At 43.7% G+C, this 22,596-nt stretch overlaps 1 long non-coding RNA gene across 1 annotated transcript in view; it reads left to right on the top strand.

Annotated features, from left to right (window-relative positions):
• LOC138468473 (uncharacterized) overlaps positions 1–22,596 on the top strand; it is a 241,543-nt gene that overhangs the window by 99,807 nt on the left and 119,140 nt on the right. The window contains exons 3-5 of the long non-coding RNA XR_011268268.1: positions 6,922–6,948; positions 7,068–7,091; positions 7,294–7,320. This is a non-coding gene — a long non-coding RNA (uncharacterized lncRNA). The remainder of the gene's footprint in view (positions 1–6,921; positions 6,949–7,067; positions 7,092–7,293; positions 7,321–22,596) is intronic.

Genomic DNA, 22,596 nt, shown 5'->3' with positions numbered 1-22,596 from the left:
CCACAGGAGCAGGGCTGTAAGGTAGGGAGCCCAGAGGGAAAGGGCTAAGGGCAGCGGAGTAAAGCAGGCTGCACGGCACAGAGCCCAGAAGGGCCGGGCAGCAAGGAGTGAGCCCTGGGGGGCAGGGCCGCTGACGGTAGAAGGCTGCAGAGGACTGTAGAGGGCTGCTAGGCTGAGAACCCAGCGGACAAAGGCTGTAGGTAGCAAGCAGTGGAGCGTGATCGGCTGCAAGGTAGACAGGCCCGAGTACAAGGGCTGTTGGCAGCAGAGAGAAGCGGGCTGCGCGGCAAGGAGCCAGAAGGACCGTCAGCAAGGAGTAAGCCCAGAGAAGCAGGGCCGCTGACTATAGAAGACTGCAGAAGACTGTAAGCTGCAAGGTAGGGAGCCCAGAGGACAAGGGCTGTAGGCAGCTGGAGTGAGGCAGGCTGCAGAGCAGGGAGCCCAGAGGACAAGGGCTGTAGGCAGCCGGAGTGAGGCAGGCTGCAGGGCAAGGAGCCCAGAGGACAAGGACTGTAGGCAGCCAGAGTAAGGCAGGTTGCAGGGCAGGAGCCTGGAAGACCAGGGCGGAAGGTAGCAGCTGAGCGTGATCGGCTGCAAGGCAGAAACCCGGAAGGGCAAAGTCGGAGGCTGGGAAGCAGCAGAGCGTGATCGGCTGCAAAGCAGAGAGCCCGGCAGGGCAAGGGCGGAGGCTGGAAAGCAGCAGAGCGTGATCAGCTGCAATGTAGAGAGCCCGGCAGGGCGCTGGATCCAAAGCCGGAGTAAGGAGGAACCGCATACAAGATCCGTAGCTCGAAGCAAAAAGGTGCCGGAATGACTCTTAATGCAAGAGACTGAGCCTCTGCAGGCAGCAGCATTTATACCGCCCAACCCAGCACAGAGGCAGGCTAATTGGTCGCACCTGGATCAGCACACCTGCAGACAATCGGCCACCTCCCTCTCTGTTCCTGAGCTGGTGGAAGCAGAGCAGATCCCTAGGGCTTCTGGGGATTGTAGTTCCGAAGATGACGAATAGGAATGGCCAGGAATAGATGGTTATAGCCAAGTGCATTGTGGTAAGTGTAGTTTGTTGGGAAAAATAGGAAAGCACCAAAGTCTCGCAAATGGGAAATAAGGTACATATTGATAGCAAATGTATGCGCCCATGGCGCAGGCATGACAGAACTCTGCTATTGCAAAGCATATGCAGTGCTGCACATATTGCTCTTTAAACATGGAAGGAAGTGCAGGAACAAAATGTAATAGCACAAGGGCTCCATCTGCATTAAATACCCACATGATTCATAACACCAACCTACTCCACAAGGAGGTCTCAGTTAGTGCCTACTGTCACGTTTGGTCGTGGTTACAGGCCGCAGAGTTGGTCGCTATGGCGACGTTAGCGTCATCTCTCTACTGTTCGTATCTCCTCTCCCAAGATGGTGCCTGAGGTGCATAGCACAGTTCCATTAATTTCGGCTGATCCTGAGATCGAAGCTCCTCCTACTTTTCCATAAGTAGTACTTCAGTCCCTGTACCCTGTATCCTACACGGCAGCGCGTTGCTACTGTTTCCAGTCGCTACGCTTCATAAGTTTGAAACTTAGAATTCTGTTAACCTTTCCCCAAACTTGTAGCGTTTTTCATCTCGAGCTCCCATCTGAATCCCTCTGTATGTTTCAGATTCCCTCTCATACCCCTCGGATTCTCCTCGGCTGTATCATTCACCGTGTTCATCAAGGCATTCCAGGGTCCTATTTCTACGTAGGTTATCCAGTCGGCATTTGTATTTTTCGTCCGCGAGCTGCTCGACTCCCTGACTAACATCTCGATCTTTACTGCAGACACACGGAATTACGATTCCGACGGGACTAAAGTCCCCTCCTTGCTCTGCGGTTACTTCAAAGAACCTGCCACTAAACTATAGTGTGTACTCTAAAGACCTGATATTTCCGGTAGGTGTAGGGACAGGACCAATTCTTTCTCCCCTTTACTTCTTCAATCCATTTAACTTCTAACTCTTCTAACTCTTCTCCAAAGGCAAACTATTTACCATCCTGGACGGGTCTTCGTCTCCTTCCATCTCCTTCCGGAGTTCCTTAAAGGTACGCCTCCCGGCCAACAGACTTACCCTCTTCTCACTATCTTCTTTAACTGTTGTATCTTTTCAACAGCCTCCTGCATGTCCGAAGAGTCAATGCTCCTTGTAGCCCAGTGGTGTTCTACCAGCGCTACCCATTCACTCCAGCCTCTCCTGAAAGCCTACATCAGCGCTCCCGAGCTTCACAGGGGTTTTTTCCCCACAAGGGTTTCCCTGGGGCTTTCTCCTGGTGCCTGTATTTAAGGACATAGCGAGAGAGTTCCAGGTGAGCATTCTATTCTTCTTCTTCTACCGAAGAACAGGTCAGTGGTCTTCTATTCTGTTATGTTCATGTTGCTACTGTGAAGGTCTTTTATTACCGACTGTGTACAATATCACATAAAAAATAACAATACAACTAGTGCCATGGCAACTATACACTATTGTGTCTTGCCTGACTCTTAAGTGAGCAGTCTCTCACATCAGGCTGAAGGCAATTGACACAGACAACCTAAAACTCCACACCTGGCAGGAGACACTAACGGCTGTAGCTGAGGAGAATGGTGCCCACATTACCAGATACTTTACAGTTAGTGTGATTCCTCTGAGGCTCACCATCTCACTGAACCCGTGGTAGATAAGCACTGCCAAAATAACTCCTCTTCCAACAAGAGATCACAGCACAAGAGTAAATCATGAAGCCACTGCCACAACCCTTAATCTCAAGCAGGACACCATGGCTGCAGGGACAGACAACCCAAGAATTGATTGGGGAAGTAGTACTGCCTTTATGATCCAGGGAGGGGATTCATTTGATTCATTTCTTTTGGGAATGTTTGTAGGCTGGTTGGTTGCCCGTCTCATGTTTGCAGATGCACCTGAGACTATAAGGCCTGTGAAAGGAAGTGGACTCTGTGGTAATGTTCTGAATGAGGAAGATTAGGGTGGGCACCACTGTAGATCAGGTAGGTTTTTCTTAGAAGTAGTTAAAGTAATCAGAGTATACCTTAGGGCAGAGGTCGCCAAACGGTCGATCGTGGGCGACTACCCGCGCTGGAAATACTGAAAAAGAAACACTTTTTAAGTTAAATTATTCAATGCTGTGTTTTTGCGGTTATTTTCATTGATCAGGATCCGAACCCTGGTCGTCGTAATTGCGAGCGAGGAGCTTGGCTGCTGTGCCACATGGAGCTGCTTGGCAATTCCCTGACAGATGTCAGTATCACGTTCTGCTTCTGCAGGCCGCCTGTAGTACCAGAGTTGGCCTTGTGTGCCCCAACACTGTCTTGCTTAAGCAAGCTGCTCTTGTTTGCCAGAGATGTCAGAGGGGTTGGGGCAGGATCAGGATCATTGTGACCACACAATGAATATATCACAGTAGCACTGCTGCTCGCCTGGAAATGTTCAAAATAATATTTTAAAAATTGTGCAATTTTGTTCATGTGGCTTCTTTCCAAACTCCACACTGTACATTTCCACTTTAAATCACTTCCATGACACAGGTACACCCACCTTTAGTACATTAAGCGATCCATAGACCCGCTGTACAGTAAAAGCCTGCCAGAGTAGCTCAGCAGGTTGACAGACCGATGCTGAGATGTTATATATTCAAAACTAAATGCTGTATCATATCATAAGTGTTTCAAGGCGGGACAAGGCAAGGGAGGGGGAACAGAGAGAAGACAGACAATGATCCTACTAGGCCAGGTGTCATTCAGATCGCGCAAGTGCATGGGAAGGGGGAAGGAGGAAAGTGTGGGGGCGAGGTGAAGGGGACAGTGCAGTACATGGGATAATAAATAACAATCAGTAGCGTCCGGCCAGCTGGTGGCAAGTGCAAGGGTAGTGCAGACATCAGGTGTTAAGTGCTAGTGGTGGAACTGTAGGGGTACAGAACAGTCCCTAAGTGCAGGGGGTTGCCAGGAAGGCAGTGCAGGTGTGTGTGACTGGGGGGGTTGGGCTTGAGAGCAGGGGGGGTTGCCAGATGACCAGTGCAGATGACCAGTGCAGTTTCAGTATCGGCCAGGAAGTCAGCAGGGGAGAGGAGGAGAAAAGGCAGAAGCAAAGAGAAAGGTTTTGAGGTGCTTCCGGAACTGGAGATGATTCTCCTCAAGTTTCAGGGAGACAGGGAGGCTGTTCCAGAGGGAGGCCCCAGCCGTGGAAAGAGATCTACCACCAGCTCGTTGCTTGGAGAAGCGACTGACCCTGAGCGAAGAGCTTCAGAAGGAAGATATTTTGGAAGAGAGAGCTGAAGGTATTGAGGCCCCAGGAGCCAGTGCAGAGATTTCAGTCCTGGAGAGATACGACCCCTGGGCTTGAGGCCAAGGACAAGTCTTGCAGTCCTGTTCTGGATGAGTTACAGAGGGCGGAGAGTAGAAGCAGGCATATTTAGAAAGGGGCTGTTCTCATCCTAGAGAGAACCAGATCTCTGGAGACAGTGAGCTTCTGGGGGAAGGAGAGGAAAGGAAGAATGCCTCTGAGGAGGTGCAGCTGGTAGTGTGACTTCTTAGAGATGTCAGAGATGTGAGGAGAGAAGGAGAGTGTGAAGTCGAAGATGACCCCGAGGTTTTTAGCCTCACAGGTAGGAGGAGGGCCAAGGGAGGCCGGCCAGAGAGTGACAGGAAAGGAGGGAGCAGGTGTTCCAATGAGGAGAATTTCGGTCTTACTGGCATTAAGGCAGAGATCATTGGCGGCACACCACTCCTGGGTGGCAGACAGGCAGTCAGAGATGAGAGAGGGAGTAGAGGTGGCTGAATGTAGCCTGAAAATGAGCTGAGTGTCGTCCGCATAGCACTGGAATCATAGAAAAAGTGTGATAAAATGTGTTTGGCCAGGGTATGGGTTGGGCTGGTTGCTTGCTTATATTCAGGATGGAGGTGGGGATATTTCTGCCCCTGTATTGAAAATCAAAAGTTGGCACCCCTGAACCCACAGTTTAATTTCCTGAAAACTGCTGTCAGCACAACAGAAGCATTTATTTGTGATTAACCAGTTTGACAAGCATATATTATCTGTATAAATGTAACCTGTGCTAGAACACAGAGGGGTACACAAATAACAGAGTATGTGTGGTGTCTGACAAAAATAAATTCAACGAAAACCAGTGAACACAAGCAGCATTTTTCAATTTGGAAATTACTATTGTTTTTTTTATGGAAGTGTGAAATACACATTTGGAAAACAATAGTGTGCATTGCATGTAGAAAGCCTGTATAAAACACAAAGGAGGGGCACAACAATTACAGGATATTTGTGTGGTAGTCCAAAAAATATCTGTCTTTTTGAGACAGCTACTAATAAATAATAATGCAACAAAGAGGTTTTTGAAGTTCTTAATATAATTGTGAAGGCATATGTTATTCCATCTGTTTATAGAGAGGAAATAATTGGGCCAAAATAATATTGGTAAAAATTCAGAGGTTTATAAATATCCCCACCCAGATATCGCCCGGTAGTAGCTCTCCACTGTTGGCCTCCACTACAAGTAGCTCTAGCTAACGTAAAGGTTGGAGACCTCTGCCTTAGGGCCTTGGCAGAAGGTTGCATGAATTCATAGAAAAAATGGAACTAGAAGAAAATCTAGTCCTAAGTATGCTCATGCCCTGCTTACCTCGAAAGCTGCTAATAATATTCACATTAGTTCAACTCTTGTACTTCAGTTCTCGAAACAAGAATTTCGAGATGTTATCAGTTTTTTAATTGCATGAAAAGGCAAAAGTGCATCCGTATATCGAGTGAAACTGTTATTGAGCTCCAAATGCATTTCGGATCGAGTCTGTCTTCAGGGCTAAAACACTTAGTTGGGTTACAGTGAGTAATAACAAAATAGCATGATAGATTAATAACAACAATATACCCAATAGTCAAAAACTTAAGAAACACATGTTTACATACCATGTTGGATGAAGGGTCATAAAGCATGAAAAGACAAAAGATTGGTGCATGCATTTTAGAGATCATTAATAATGACATGCTTTTTGGAGATCATTGATAATTGCAAGGCATATCACTGATTGACACATGATAATTACCTGGCTAGAGGACCATGTTACTTAATTTTGTGAAATAAGGCATGGCCCTATATCTGAAATAAATATGTGGACAGAATATTATTTATTGCAATCTGAACAGGCCATAATGCAATTAACTAAAAAATCGTCTGTGTTATATCGTTGTGTGTGGCTTGTTGGTACACCAATGGAAAACAATCATCTGGTGCAGATATCGTGCATGAACTTTCTGAATGTCCTGCTGAGTTTGGAATGTACCATCCCTTTGTCGATGGTCACAACCAGGTTGTGTATAGAGCTGGAATAGATCCTCCAGATCTTGCTTCTATGATCAGATGACCACACCTGGTCCCTCATTTCTGCCTAAGAAGTCTGCTAAATATTGTTTTGGAAAAAGAGTGCAAACAAAATTTGAGTTATTTATACAAAATTCTTACAAAACAGGGTTCAGAAGAATTCAAAATACCAGATGTTAGAAATCATGAAAGCTTTGGGTCTGTAAATGATGATTAGACTCGTCCTTGTAATTCAAAAAGCCCTGATCCCATTGGTAAAGTCACTCTTGTTGACCTGCTCCATATTCTGCTTTGCGTGCTTCTTACTGTGAGTGGACAGCAGAATAGGGCTGTTCTTTCTCTGGTGCGCTTGATCATAATGACCTGCAAGTGTTTGTGCCTTGGGAAAGCACAGCAAGGGTATATTAACAATGTGTCAGCACGTGTCAATACGCACATTTTGTACATATTTAATGCCCGTTTATCACAGTATTCAGCATGTGTTGATAATTGTAACATCAATGTGGCAAAACCTCTCTAATGCTTCTAAATAAGTAATTTGGCATGTTTTTGTTACACAGCGAGAGTGAAGAAACCACATCCCCAAGGTACGGAAAATCATGTTTTATACACATGTGTTACTAAAGAATACCTATAGTGATTGTGTTTTTGATTCTATTAGTATGTCATTTAATGTTTGAGCACATATTCTTATTTTGTTACACAGGGACGTGGCATCGCAGACCATCAGGTACAGAAAATCATTTTTCATCTTCATAATTTGCAAAGACTTAACTTTCATCATCGATTTGCAAATTACAAAAATAAACTTTTCATGTCTCAACATAAGACTTTATGCACGTGTTACTAAACAATACCTAGAGTGATTGTGTTTTTGATTCTATTAGTATGTCATTTAATGCTTGATCAAATATTTCTATTTTGTTACACAGGCATGGTGCATCTCAGACTGAAGATAGGTACTGTAAAATGTGTTTTTTCCTCTCCATTGCTTTGTGAAATCACAGCTTTTGTTAGAGTTTTTAATTTTATTAAGAATTTTGCAAAAATAACAGATCTGCAGATACTATAGACTTTCATTTTGATACCAGGTGCTCAGATTGGCAGTAAAGTTTATGAGAATGTGTTCTCTATGTTCAGGGCCCGCTTTTCCATATTTTCTCAGCTCATCCTCTGCATTACACTGGTATAAGAACTGCAGGAACTAACCTACCAGAGTAATGTTAAGATATGATATGGCATTTATAACGCGCCTATACACAAGTGTTTCAAGGTGTGAGGAGGCAAGGGGGAGGGAAGAGAGGGAAGACGAGATAACGATCCTACTAGGCCAGGTGTCATTCAGATCACGCAAGTGCATGGGAAGGGGGAAAGGGTAAAGTGCAGGGGGGGAAGAGGGAGGAGACAGTGCAGTACATAGGATAAATAGAATAAATTAACAATAAGTAAAAGTACGGCCAGCTGTTGGCAAGTGCAAAGGTAAGTGCAGACATCAGGAGTCAGGCGCTGGTAGTGGGACTGTAGGCATACAGAAAACAATCCCCAAGTGCAGGGGTTGCCAGGAAGGCAGTGCAGGGGTGCGACTGTTGGGGTAGGGGACCTGGGCCGAGATCAGAGGGTGGCCAGGTAACCAGTACAGTTTCAGCAGGAAAATCAGCAGGGGAGAGAGAAAGCAGAAGCAAAGGGAAAGGTTTTGAGGTGTTTCCGGAACCGCAGATGATTCTCCTCAAGTTTCAGGGATGCAGGGAGGCTGTTCCAGAGAGAGGCCCCAGCCGAAGAAAGAGATCTACCACCAACTCGTTGCTTGGAGAAGTGACTGACCCTGAGGGAGTTGGGGGCGGATGAGCGGAGAGCTCGAGAAGGAAGATATTTAGGAAGAGAGAGTTGAAGGTATTGAGGCCCGAGGCCCCAGAAAGCCTTGGTGACAATGCAAAGGCTTTTGAACTTAATCCTCGCAGTCCTGTCCTGGATGAGTTGCAGAGGGCAGAGAATAGAAGCAGACAGATTTAGAAAGAGGCTGTTGCAATAGTCGAGACTAGAGTGAACCAGAGCTCTGGAGACAGTGAGCTTCTGGGGGAAGGAGAGTAATGTTTTAAAGCTATGTGAAGTGTGTAGAATATATTGAGTGAAAAGTAGTAAAGGACTAAACATTTTAGATATATGATTGCTGAAATCTGCCATCCCTTGACACTGGAAAGATATGAGGAGAGACACTGAGGACTGTGTCAGATATGACACACAAAGTACAATCAGACGACGAAAGAGCATGCATAGTTGGCCACAATTTGATAGTTATTGAGAAAGGAGACGCAACAGACTGAAAAACACATAAGAAAGGCAGTTTTATTAGAATTGAGATTAAATGAGTGGGGCGCTACAATAATATAGTTAAACTGATTCAAGAAACAAACAAAAGGAATACATGTTTGAGACTCATTAGATAGAACCAACTGGAAGAAATGGGAAGGAATAAAGACGATGACCATGACTTGGAAAACAAGGACACCCACTGATATAACACTTACAATAAGGAGGAATCTAGCATGAAATATTATAATAAAAGATTGAAGTGGAGAAGTGCAAATTGGGAAAAGAAGTGGGCAAGATTGGAGTTTTGTGGCACTCATTAATTAAAGGGCTGTTGGAGGAATGACGAGCCCAGCATATGAGTGAACATTTGTTCAAAAGACCAGATGCGATAATAAGATGAAAGAGTACTAAGGAGAATAAATTGATCACACTGCTATGTCAACAGAAATTCTCATTTTCACTTTTTATCATTTTTAATTTATAATATCAATAGGAAGTAGGCTGAGGCAATCCATATACATAGATTGCATATGGTCCATATGATACAGATTATGTAAGTGTATAGGAGATAGAATTCATAAGTACAGATATGGGTTATATTACACCTGTACATTTATGTAGTTGTGAAATGTGAGCTAAGGTGTTGTCAAGTTAGGCAACATATTGTGTTTCGAAATCAAAACAAATACATTATTTAATTAGTACACATGAGCTCTTCCAGGTAATACTGTTTCAGTCTGTTAATTGATCCTTGCCAAATATTGGTGTCTTTCAGCATTGGCAATCATCGTTTCCATTGGAATAAATGTAGTTTCAGCTTCATATCTTCCCACAGCAATAAGTTCCTTGTGCCACACAGTAGATTCCCTTTTTCCTATATTTATATACTAGTGGAAAAGCCTGTGTACACTGGCTGATATGTGTAGCAAATGAAGACATTTTCAGAGTGTTAATATATTATGTGGTGTATTTTAACTTAATTTATGCTAATATAAAAAAAATGTTTGTAAAGAATCTTGCTACCTTTTATGTGGAAGAGTACTAACCTCAAACAAAATCTCCCAGAATCTGTTTGAAGTTCAACATATTACATACGAACAATTGTTGTATCTGCTCATCATTGTCTTGGATTCCACTTATGAGTTTTGGACTGAAATATATAATGTTGAGGGATGTCATTGTGATACAATTCGCATGCAGCATGATTCGAAGTTTACATGAGATCATAAAATAAAGTTTAAAACATACATGAAGAATAGTATTGATAAAACAATACATATCAAGAAACAATGAATAATTACATGATACATAAGTACATTGAAAAAAGTAATTTATTTTGTTAGCGAAATAGTGCTTAATCAAATGAATTTCTGTTTATATGTTTTTTTTAATTTTTTTTATTTTAGTGTATGCAACGGTATCCCTGTCTTGGGCCTTTTCTGCAGCTAATTGTATGTTATCATTGTTGAAATACACATTTTGTTTGCCTGGAAGATGAACTTGCAGTCTTATTGTTGTATGCATAAGGCAACAGCTCCCTCGAGCAGTGATAATAGGCGAAAGGGGCAGGATGGCATCGGACAACAATACATCTGGCCTTTTATTATATAGTATGATGTGATTTTCCTCCCCATGTTTATCTCCAAATTACTTTTTGACATGGTGGTTAACAAATTCATTTAATATATAAATGTGTTAATTAATGCTAACGTGGGGGCTGAGGCAGTAACAGCCCACTCACTTGAGCAATGTGGAGCGAGTGCTGCGGCAAGGGCTTAGGGCCATTAACAACCAAGGCCACTCCACCTCGTGTTGAGTACAGCACCCTTGGGCTCACTCCAGAGTACTCATATATAGATGTATTTTAAGGGAATCATTTTCAAGCCTAACGCAAGCCGAATCCCTTAAAAAGAAATCAAGATGGCTGCTATATGGAAAGTAAAATAAATAACTTTCTTGTGCTGATGGTACAGTAACGAGTGGCTGGAGCGGGTGGATAAGTAGTTAATGTTGGTATAAGAGTGAAGAGTGGCAAAGGGCGAGGTAACCGGGGTGTGAGGATATGAGAAGTTGGTGGGGATGCAGTCAAAAGAATGGTAGCACAGGTGATTTGCGCAATAGGCTGGAAATGAATGCAAGCTTAAACTGTTGGTGCAAGACTGGATTCATAGCCTCCTTAGCAGGCTGCACTTCCTCAGCTGCTATCTGTGGGTATTTATGCTAGTAGACGTCAAGTGTAAGGAATTACACATTTGAATCCCTTCACCTATAACGTTCTCAAGAAGCTTGTAGATTGATATAAATAAACAGGCCAGTTCTAAAGTACAGCACCCAGTGAGTCCCAAAAATATTGCAATCGTGAGAAATAGGGGAAAGACAATTTACCCCTCATTTCATTCTCAATCCTACAGTAATTATAAATGACTCTGCAGTTCATCTTCTTGTAGAACTTTTGCACCACATTACTCTGTGCACATCCTTCTAGTTCTTCCTTTTTTAAGCTTTATTTAAGGTTTGACGGAAAACCGTAACATATAGCAATAATATAAAGGTGCTATTTTGGCAGTCCAATGTTTCATTATTCATCTCTTCGCTATCAGCATGCTAGATTGAAAAATGTGTGAATAATGACAGTAATAACCCACTGACAACTACCCATATCTCTATGTCGAACTACAGGGAGCGTAAGAAGCCACAACTCTGATTTTGACCGGTTCACACTAGAAACTGAGGTAGATCTCATTTGTATCACCGTCAACAGATAGGTGCCATGAATTGTGTGCAGAGTTCCAACATATAATAGACATCAGTGTATACTGATATTATTTTGGATTAACCTGCAACGTGTATACCTCTATGTTTGTGTTTATAATGAAGAAGGACTGCAAGGGCCTTATTAAAGAAGGAAAATAATAAATGGGGAACAGTGGACATTCTTGACAGGTACCCCTGTCTGATTATATGGGGGAAGAGTGAAGACCATTCATGCATTCTATAGATATAGGGGAAGAATTATTTAATAGAACACACCCAAGAAAATAGAGGCCATAGTTGAAACATTTTAGAGTATCAAAGAGGAAACAGCATGAAACAGAATCAAATACTTTCTCTGCGTCAAGAGTTGCACACACAGTATCCACTCCAAAAGTAAGCCAATTTGGGACATATTACTAAACAAACAAAGGGTGGTACAAGCCACGGTCTAATGGGGATTTATGTGTGTTTAATCACAGCGTGATTTTGGCCTCTCTATGGGATAGTGGATGTCACACATGTTCAAGTAGATCTTCCCTTATTTTAAGTAAATGCAGCAGTAATTGATGTATGAATTCAAACTTGGTCGCTAATCGATCAGAGTCCGTGGGAGAACCTAGATGAGGCCCGACTGTTCTCCGTCGTACCACCAGAGAGAGCAGGCCTGTTATGAAGTTAACACATGAGTCACCAGGGTTCCAGTGTGAGGTGCCCATTGCCCGTTCCTTTCAGTCTCCCATTCCTCCTTCATTAGATCAGGTTCCTGGGAGTTCAGGAGTACTGTGGGAGGTGCCTGAGATCAAACTGATCGCCCTCAGGGCCGGCGTCTTCACTGGCTTCCGGCTGGCCATCTGATGGTCTCTCGGCCTCAGTACCTGGAGAAGCTTCTGGGGATTGCGCCTTTGAAGAATCTTTCTCTGGCCTTTCGGCACAGAGTCGCTGCTGTCTTGTTATTGGCCCTTTGGCCGGTTCTTCCTCTGTCTCCTCCGGTGCCAGCTCAACTTCATCCCCGACTGGGAGCAGGTGGTTCCGGTGCAAGGTCTTGATATTCCTTGGCTGTCCTTCCTCTCTCAGTCGGTAGACAGGGAACTCTGTATGAATTTGGCCACCAAAGATCAGAACCTGGAGCTTTGCTAATTAGCAACTCATCAGTAGCAATTGAAGGTTCTTTGGTCATAAAGTGGACCAGGCGGACCATTTGGTCCTCCACAGATAAAGTGGTTAAAGGATGATACCCCTGAAAGGAATTTAGGAAAACATGCATTATTATGCCTTAGACAAAATGCCATAGAGAAGTAAAGTAATTGAACACAACCAAGAAAGCCGAGGCCGAAGGTGAAGCATTGGACAGTGGCAAAGAAGAAAGCACATGAAACACAACCAAACACTTTCTCAGGAGCAAGAATTGCAGCCATGGTATCGACTTGTGGATTCATTTTGGAATATGAGACTAAACAAACATTTCAAATTTAGTGACTTATTTGGCTTTAACAACAGCCCAGAATGTCCTCCCCATCAGATAGTGGAAGTTGCCTTTGTTTTAGTAAATCTTTCTTAAGTTTAGGTAAATGTTGATGTCATAGTGGTTAAAAATCAAACTCAGCCACTCACTCGTCAAGGACAACATAAAATAAATGGATCACTCAAAGGCTGAAATACAAAAATGTCCCTTATAAATGGGGCTATCGTTTTCCACCTTATTTCCACTTCAATGATGAATATAAGCAATGCACAACAATTTAAGCTACTGCCGCCCTTGTGGAACTTTTTTCAGACGCTGCAAATTCCATGCAGCACCTGGCCTCACCATCATTTTCTTGTTGGTCTAGGAAAGCCAAGTAGGGATGGTCCAAGGAGCAAGAACGAATGTATGCCTTCCCAAGACACCATACTGCAAATACATGTGATATTTGGGTAAATGCTGATGATCTCTCTAGGACTGTTAATCCAGGACTTCTCATGTCCATGATGCAGGATAAATGTAAACAGGAAATAACCTTTCCCTCACTAGCAATAAGGGTAACCATAAACTCCCATCAAATACGTTGGTTACAGAACACCTTAAACCGTATCTGGAGTGCAATGCCTTGCTTGGAGTCCTTGCAGCCTCTTCTCCTATTACACATGCAAAGACTATAGCAATGGATGTGGTGGAACAATTTTTACCCTGGGGGGAATCACAGAAAACTAGCTGCCTTAACTGTACTGCATCAGTTGACAGCTATTGACACTGTTGACAGCAGCAGTGTGATGGATTAACTTCTAATGGGCATTCATGGTATAGTTTTGGCATTGTTCTGTTCCATCCTCAATTGAGGGATCAGTGACTGCAATTGGTTAATGATATATCATTTTACCACACAGAACAAATGATCAAAAGAGGACCAAGCATTATACAAAAGATAAGAGGAGAAGTGAGGGCCGGTGGTTGAAAGAGGCACAGGCTGAGAGACTCACTGCAGTCAGTTGTCTCAGCAGCGAAGGAATTGCACCAACATCTGCAGGCAGCCATTGTCTAAATCTTAGCTCTATACTTGTGCTTCACAGGAGCTAAGCAACCTGGTTTTGTGCATCACGCATTGCTGGGGGTGGTACATTTATTGCAGATTGATAATCTACCTAGAACAGCTAGGCAACAAAACATGGCAGGTGCTACACCACCCAGGGCAAGGAGGTAGTTGTGTTCTATATCTGAGCGAGCAAACCCTTGGTGAACTTGCATCCACACTGAACAAGACCCTAACCTAACCTGAAGAAGAACCAGAGTCTGTGGAGGGATCAATGCCTGGCAGACAATTTGAGCGTGTGGTGGGTCCATAGCCTTAAAGGGGGGACAGAGACTGTGGTACATTCACATTTTGCCAGCAATCCATACCCTGTGTAGTGCTCAGAACCCAATGGACACTCTGGGCCTCTGTTAGGGTTAATGATTGAAAGGAACAATTGAGCCATGGCAGGCTCCTAAGATAGTCCATATGGAGACAACTAAGCTCATGACCAGAAGGAACACTGGGCCTGGACAGGCTCCTAAGAGAGGCCATGCACAACATTGTACCCAGCAGGACCCTCCCTGTAATGGCCATGGTCAGAAATGTGGGCTGGGACACAGAAACAACCCTTAAGAACGTAAGTGATTTTTATTTGTGAAAAAGGGGAACTACCCTTGGATTTAACTTTCTGATATGTCAAAGAATGGTGAGACTTTAATTTATCCTTTTCCCTCTAGGTTTGGTTGGTTTATCAAAGTCTTCATTTGTCGTTGTTATTCTCCAACAATCTCCCTATGTCAAAATACATTTTTTGAATTGTATACTGAAGTGTTCTGTTTTCTGTGGTTAACATGGCGAATGGCACCTATTACTATAACTAGGTAATACCACATTACCACAATCAGATATTTGTCTAGTTACCTTGATAATTGCTTCCAATTATATCCTCCAAGACAAATGGAATACATCTACTATAAATTAAATTAACCGCACTTTGCAGATGTACACATAACAATCTTAATGTTATTATTAGGCATTTTGGGGACAAATGTTCCCCATAACCTAGCTAATGTTTTATGCTACACTTTTTTAGTATGAAAGCTTTTTGAAATTACGAGAACATAGGAAGTGTATTATCTTTTACACTGGATTTGTTGATAACATTGTATTGTCTCAACCACAATATCACGCAACTATGTTGCCGATTTGAGAAATTGATTCTGAAAAACCCATAAGAAGAAGATCCTCGGGGGCGTGGCTAACCGCCATGTAAAGCAGTCGTTTCTCGATGCAGCTCCTGCAGATCCAACAATAGATTAAGCTATAAGCGGCAAGCTTAAGCCTCAAAAAGGTGAACATTCAGAGGATCAGGTGCTGCAGAGGAAGTGAGCGACTGAATCTGCCCCGGAAAAATAAACTACACAAAATGCCAATATAACACACAGTGTGTTTCAAACGGGCTGAGCGAAAATGGCATTGACCAGCGAAGAACTGTGCTGTAATCACACCACAGAGGCAGAAGTTCCACTGTAGACCGGAGCAGAGTGCTGAGAAGAGGGTGCTTCAGGCCTGGGAAGGAGACGAGAGCAACCGGTACATCCTCAGAGTGAACGGAGCTCCACAAAGAGGCGCACGCCTGACTACACTGAACTGGCGTATGGAGAAATGAAATAGCAGGCACTGCGGGGAGAGAGGGCCAGTGGAAAAGGTGACGACTGTGGAGAGGATGAGCTGAGCACACACACATGAGAAGATATAGCCGGCGAAGGGACCCAGCCAGGAACCGCATGAGCAGACTTAACAGTGCCGTGCCAAGATAAGGAAACATCACAGGGTTCCCTGCGGAGGAGGCCTGATGGACTCAGCACCACGGAGAAGCACTGCCTGGAACGGGGAGATACAGGACTATGCAGACCTGACGTGGCAAAATAGGAGCAAGCCCTCAATGCTGTGACCCGGCAGACAGCAGTAAGGAGGGAGGGAGGAGGGCAGGCACAGCCCGTTAATACGTCGGGCTGGGACCTGTCTGCGGCAGGCACTGCCAGACCTTACTAAGCACAGACATACATGATGGGACACCCTGGGACGCAACACAACTCCGGGAAAGCATGCAATTAAATTTACACACCAGGCAGCTATAAAGATATATTGGAATGCAGCCACATCTCAGAGACAAACAGAAGGCAAGGGTGGCCAGATATTGAAGACCACAGCCCCGGCAACAGCAATCTTACGCAAGGGGTGAGGAAAACATGGTGCAGAAGTCAGGCTAAAGGGGGACACCCTGTGGCCCACTTGAAGACAAGGAGGGATAGTAGCCCAGGATCCCAAGGCCAGGCACTGCACACACACGACACAGACAAGGTCCCCACCAAATAGATAATTAAAGGTGGTGGAAATCATCTCGGATCCCAGACGAGAAGAACGCAGGGCTGAATAGTGGGAAGTAGAACGAGACACCCAGAAGGAGTGCCACAGTGATCAAACAAGACACTGACGAGCCAAGCCGTAATCCCACAGAGAGAATGGTGATGAAAGGCAACACAACTAAGGGGAAACAAACCACAATGGAAGAATTCACAAAAGGCCAGGATAGCCCCCAAAGCAGACGTGGACACGGGGCCATCTAGGGGAGGCACAAGACTGGATGGATAGTTTGACGATTCCGGCATTGGAAAAAGACTGACTACAGATAAAGCAAGAAGCAAGTAGGAACCCCCACAGACGAAAAGTAGCCAATAAGTGTTTTCAGTGTTCCGATTCAGCAAAACGAGGAACGTGTTGAGTAAATGACTGCGGCAGAAGAATTGCAATGCGGTTGAGCTTCAGAGCAAAATAGAACGAAAGAAGTAGTGGGAGAAAGACACAAGGAAGTTGAGAGGGGTGAAAAAGGGAAGGAAGGAAGAATTTTGAACTCACAAAGTAAAACATTTCCTTTGGCGTAGCACGTAGTCAAAATTGTAGAAAAACGCTGAATGAACTCCACAGAGTGTTTTTAAAGAGATGGAGGAGCTGAGCAAAGGGCGGCCATGATGAAAGCAACTAGATCGAGCAAGGTGAATGGGAAATGAGGAACCATTTGACGCCATGGTGGAAGAAGGATGAATAGTGCTATTTTTGTAGTTCCCATTTGTTACATAGGGAATAGCGATTCTGACAGAATGCCCCCCTTCTGGCGATAAGGACCTGGTTTCCACGGACGTGATCTATGGAAACGTCGTATACATGTGGGCGCATGTACATTCGAAGCTGGTTCCCACGTGCGATCACACACAGAATATCACTTCCAGTTAATGAGATATTGAAGTCATCCTTTGTAGTATCGCAAATCACATATTCCTGCTACTTCATATTCTGGACCTGATTGAGTGTCAATAGGTGGGGGTGTGGAATTGGTTATTCTTTTAAACCGGTCTGGAAGATGGGGTTTCAACTGGGAAATGTGAAAAACAGGATGTATTCGAGTCCATGATTTGGGGAGTCCTATCCGATAGGCTACTGGTCCGATAACAGCTAGAATGGAAAAGGGGTAAAAGTACAGTGGAAATAGTTTGGAAGGTACTAAATGGCTAGATAAAAACTTGGAGGCTAACCATACTTTGTCACCAATGTGCAAATTAGCGGATTAGGAGCATTTCTTATCAGCTTGTTTCTTTTGAAGTTCCCTGGAATGTGTTAATGTGGATAAGGCTTTGGTATGTCCTTTTTTAATTGAATCCACCAAGGTATCAACAGCAGGACTTGGTGTGATGGCAGGGATAATATTGGGTAAGCTTGATAACCATATGTACAATGAAAGGGAGAAGTGTTAATAGCACTGTGATGGTAGTTATTGCAAGCAAATTCTACAAGTGGTAGTGATTCTTTGCAATCATCCTGAAGGGCTAATACAAAACAACGTAAATAGTGTTCTAGGGTTTGATTAAGTCTTTCAGTTTGCCCATTAGTTTGGGGATATAATCCGGAACTCAAGGGTTTTGCATATCAGCGACCAATATTTGGAAAGTATATTGGGAACCACAATCTGAAATTATAGTGTCAGGGAGACCATGTTTAGAGAACATGTACTGTAGGATTAATGTGGCTATTTGTGAGGCTGTGGGTATCTTAGGAATTGAAATAAAATGAGCTAATTTTGTAAATGAATCAATTGTGACCATAATAGCTGTATATCCCATAGAAGGAGGAAGATCCACAATGCGGTTGGTGGATATTTGTTACCAGAATTTGCTAGGAAGAGCTGGTTGTACTAATAGACCAAAACGGTGATGGCGAGGAAGTTTTGTTTGAGTACAGACAAAGCAGGACATCACATAGTCTCTGACTGTTAGTCCCAAATCTGAGTTACTGCAAATAAATGAACACCATCACAAAACAAATATATAACAACAGTTTTATTTGTCGCTTTAAGCGGACCCAGATTCATCCATCTCTGCATACAGCCATTGAGAAGATGAGAAAAGGTATGAGGGAGCAGACATGTTTTATACATTTCAAAATGGTTAAAATCGGTTCTAGTTCATCATGTGCTAATAGTTCATGACCGATGAAACGTGGGCATTTTGCTATGGCAACTGCTACAACGCTTTGTGTCATCCCTCAGACAGTTTACCGTCTGGGAACAGAGCAGAGTGGAGTGTAGGAGTATATCTTGTTCCTAGCACAAGGTAACATTCCTTGCGCTCCATTATCTATATGTTGCTTCTAACTAAAAGGTCCTTCTGCATTTCGACTCGGTAGTTAAGTCTTTCAGAAATATACATGGCATGAATTGTGCTCCTTTTAATCACCTAGTCGCACAATTAGCCTCGGAGAGTCAGGGGTCAGGAAGAATGGAAGGCATGTAGCTACCAGTACCACGTAGCTACCAGTTATCTACGTCCGTGCCAGCTCTTCAAGGCCCTAAACTAAAGCTAAACAATGTGCTCAGCATTTCCCGCATTTCTGTGCAAAGATACGTTAAGAGCTTTCCAAGCTGTGAACCTTCACGTATGTGTAATGAAAACCAGAAAACTGAGCAAAATGGCCAAGATGAAGTATTGATGGCGCAATTCAATGTGTGCGCTTAGGCTAATACCACATACTACAGAACAGATGCATTTTTACAAACCCTCACATTAGCCTAAGCTAACACGTTGAGGTCATACAACATCATCAGAATCATCAGTCATATACATTGATAGCCATAAACTGTTTGATCGCAACATCCTGCATGATCAAGGCATTAGTCATATTGACAGGAGGATGAGGACCAAGTTTCAATTTCATGAGAGATCTAAAACAGCAGTTACCTAGCACAGATCCTAGAACAGGTAAGCAGTGTATACAACAACAGCAGAGCAGGATGGCCCCAATGATAATAGTGAGTGCTGAGAATATTTTCCAACCCCAAGTTCTAATCAGGTTCCAAGCCCATGTTCCAATGTCCCAATCTCCTTCAGGGATTTGAATTTCATAACTCAGTGTATTTAACCTTTTGATAGTTTGAAACACGGTAGGAGAGGAGTCAGATACGTACATGCAACACGCTGACCCGACCATTTTGCATACACCACCATGCTCCGATAACATGACATCTAAAACCATTCTATTCTGAAGACCTACTAACATTGATAGTTCTCTCCAATACTCTAGCCAACCTTCTAATATCTCGAGAGTTTATTACTTGACGCCAAAAAGGAATCATGGATTTTGCTACATCCCCTAATATCTGAAGAGCTGTGTCATCATCGATCCCCCTCCTAGGGCGATGTTTCCATATTTCTACAGTTGACGTGACATATACACCTGGCAATAGTATCCCCAGATAACAGGTTCCTTTCCAATCTTTGGGTAACCATGGATAAGCTTCTTTTCCACAGACAAAGTAAATGGAACCCCCAATGTATAAGGGCCTATTTGCATTTACCAAAACCGTAGTATTCATACATTTGTCATACGTGCCCATATAGCGGTAACCTTCTTTACGTAAACAGAATGGTACTGTGTCAGGATCATGGTTAATGGTATAGGATGGTGGAATCGCTTCCCTGTTTCCTACTGGTGACATTCGAAATGAGATAATCGATTGGTAGGGTCTAGAGTTTTTATCGATATTCTTGGTGGAGGCAGTATTGGTTGTGCTTTTATTCGCAAACACAGAACACCCTGTTGTGGTAGGTAAGAACATACCCAGCAATTAGTCTTGTTCAAGATTACAGGAGTGTCATTCAGGATCTGTATGAGTGTGTTGTTATGATACCTGTCTCTGTGTTTGACATCAAGCGGACGAAGAATATGCAAGTGTACATAGAAAAGAGAAAAAGTGGTTGAACTGACAGTAGGCAATAGTATACTAAGTGGATGTGAACTCTTCAAATACCATAACACAGGAATCAATATAATCACGACACATGCTATAATTGCTATGATTATAAACTTGTCCCTAGTGGACCACAGCCATTTAGATATGGGCTCGCCAGTGGTGATATTTTCCATGTCCTCGCTTCTACATGCCCCAAAAATAGGCATAGTTTTCAGTATCCATTAAGAAGCCTCACTGAAACAGGCTCTATAATTTCATCCTTGGGTGGCACCTGACCATGTGGCTGATCTTGCCTGCATTCTTCTTACCCTGCCCCCCTCTGCAACTCCTTGAAGCGTCTTTAGGGATATTGGAGGGTACGCTGTTGGTTTCTTGGTGGTGCAGTGTTCATACCGCACTTTCCTACACTATAAAAATGTCTTACCCTGCTATTTCCATGGTCTCAGATTATACCTTGTTACTTCAAGCACAGAGTGGTCCGTGAACAAAGGATCAATATCTGAAGAAAGTGATACATTCTCAATTTGCTTGGGCTCTGAACTTTTCTCAGGATCAGAATGGGTGCCGTCACTGAAAGGCACACACTTGGTTTATGGATCATCACCCCCCTCCTTAACCCACCTGCCGTAGGGCAAAGGCAAGTGTACTCACTTCAGGTGCGCTGCATGGATCCAGTGCTTCTTCCCTTCTACTCACCATCTGAATGACCAGTAGCACCTGATAGGGACCTTTCCAGCGAGCCACAAGACTCGAGCTCCGTTCAAAGTCTTTGATCAGAACATAATCACCAGGTCGGATGCAGTGACCAGGTCCTTCGTATTTGTCAGGCAAAGCTGCTCGAACCTGTGGTGAATCAAACGCAGGTTTTGAGTCAATTGGTCGCAATAATCAGTCAATAACGGGTATTCAATCTCAGCCAGCCTTTTGGGTCTCGGTGCGTTCCATACATTAGCAGGTCTCCTCATTACTATTTCATAGGGAGAAAGCCCTGGTCTTGTCTGGGCAGCAGTTCTCATGGACAACAATGCAAAGGGTAAGGCGTCAGGCCATTTCAGTTTGCTATGTGCACACACCTTTGCTAGTTTGTTCTTAAGGATGCCGTTATGGTGCTCAACTAAACTGGCACTCTGAGGATGGCTTGCAGAATGAAATTGTTTATCAATCTGTAGCGCCTCTCATACCTGTAATATGATAGCGGCTATAAAGTGAGGTCTATTGTCGGACCAAATTACTCTGGGTAACCCGAATCTAGGGAAGTACTCTTTCAGCATGACTTTTGCAGTGGATGTGGCAGTGTTATTATTCAAAGGGAAAGCCTCAACCTATTTCCTGAATGCACATATTACTACCAACACATATTTGTAGTTCCGGCATCGCTCAATCTCAATGAAGTCAAAGTGAATCACTTCAAATGGCATGGAGGGATGTGCGAAACTACTCTTAAGTGCTGGTATTCCCTTACCAATGTTGTGTTGTAGACAAATCATGCAGCTCTGGACTAGTCGTTCTGCGACTTTGGGAAAGTTGTCATTATTCCATACTGGGTCTAAATGTTTACAAATACTCTTCGCACTGATGTGAGCTGGCCCATGTGCCATAGTAACTACAGCTGTTACATAAGCGTTGGGCAGCATCCATCTCTGTTCCTCATGGTCAACCCAACAACCATCATTATCCAAACCTGCACGCCCAGAAGCCCAAAGTTCAAGTTCCTCTTTCATGGCTTTAGCCTGAATTTCCTCCACACTGCTAATGGCCTCCTCCATCATCCCAGTTTCAGCAACCCACCTAGCAGAATCCAACACATAAATTCTTGATTGTGGGTCGGTGGCAGTTTGTTTTGCTATTTTGTCTGCAAATGCATTCCTTCTCCCGATGTCGTCAGTCACCCTCTGGTGTGCTGCGCATTTCATTGCAGCCAGTTGTTTAGGGAGAGCAAGTGCGGATAATAGTTGCACTATTAAGGGACCATGTTGAATCTTCATACCATGAGATGTTAAAAATACCCTTTCAGCCCATAGTCTCCCAAAGTTGTGAGTGTTATGATGTGCTTGTCTGAGTCTGCTGAAGCTGGTCATGTGCTTAGTGATGTCATGCCTGTGTCAAGTGGCATGTTGATGTATGAGTGTGAGAATGCTGTGTTGAGTGTTCTGCAACAGTTCATTTGGTCCCTCCCTCCCTGGGGGATGGGTGCCGGTGATCTCTGTCTTATACCTGATGTCTCAGTGTCATGTAACTTGTAACTTAAGAACTGGAAGTAAACTTATTAAGAAGCAACTTAAAGCAGCCTGGAGTGTTCTTTATATTACAGTGAGCTACTCCAAAGGCATACTAACTGCCAGTATAAACATTTACACTAAGCCTGTGGGATATGTCAC

This window comes from Ambystoma mexicanum, chromosome 4q, assembly GCF_040938575.1.
Source record: "Ambystoma mexicanum isolate Mex_15411 chromosome 4q, UKY_AmexF1_1, whole genome shotgun sequence".
Taxonomy (NCBI): Eukaryota; Metazoa; Chordata; class Amphibia; order Caudata; family Ambystomatidae; genus Ambystoma; species Ambystoma mexicanum.
This window is presented reverse-complemented; position numbering and strand designations above follow the sequence as displayed.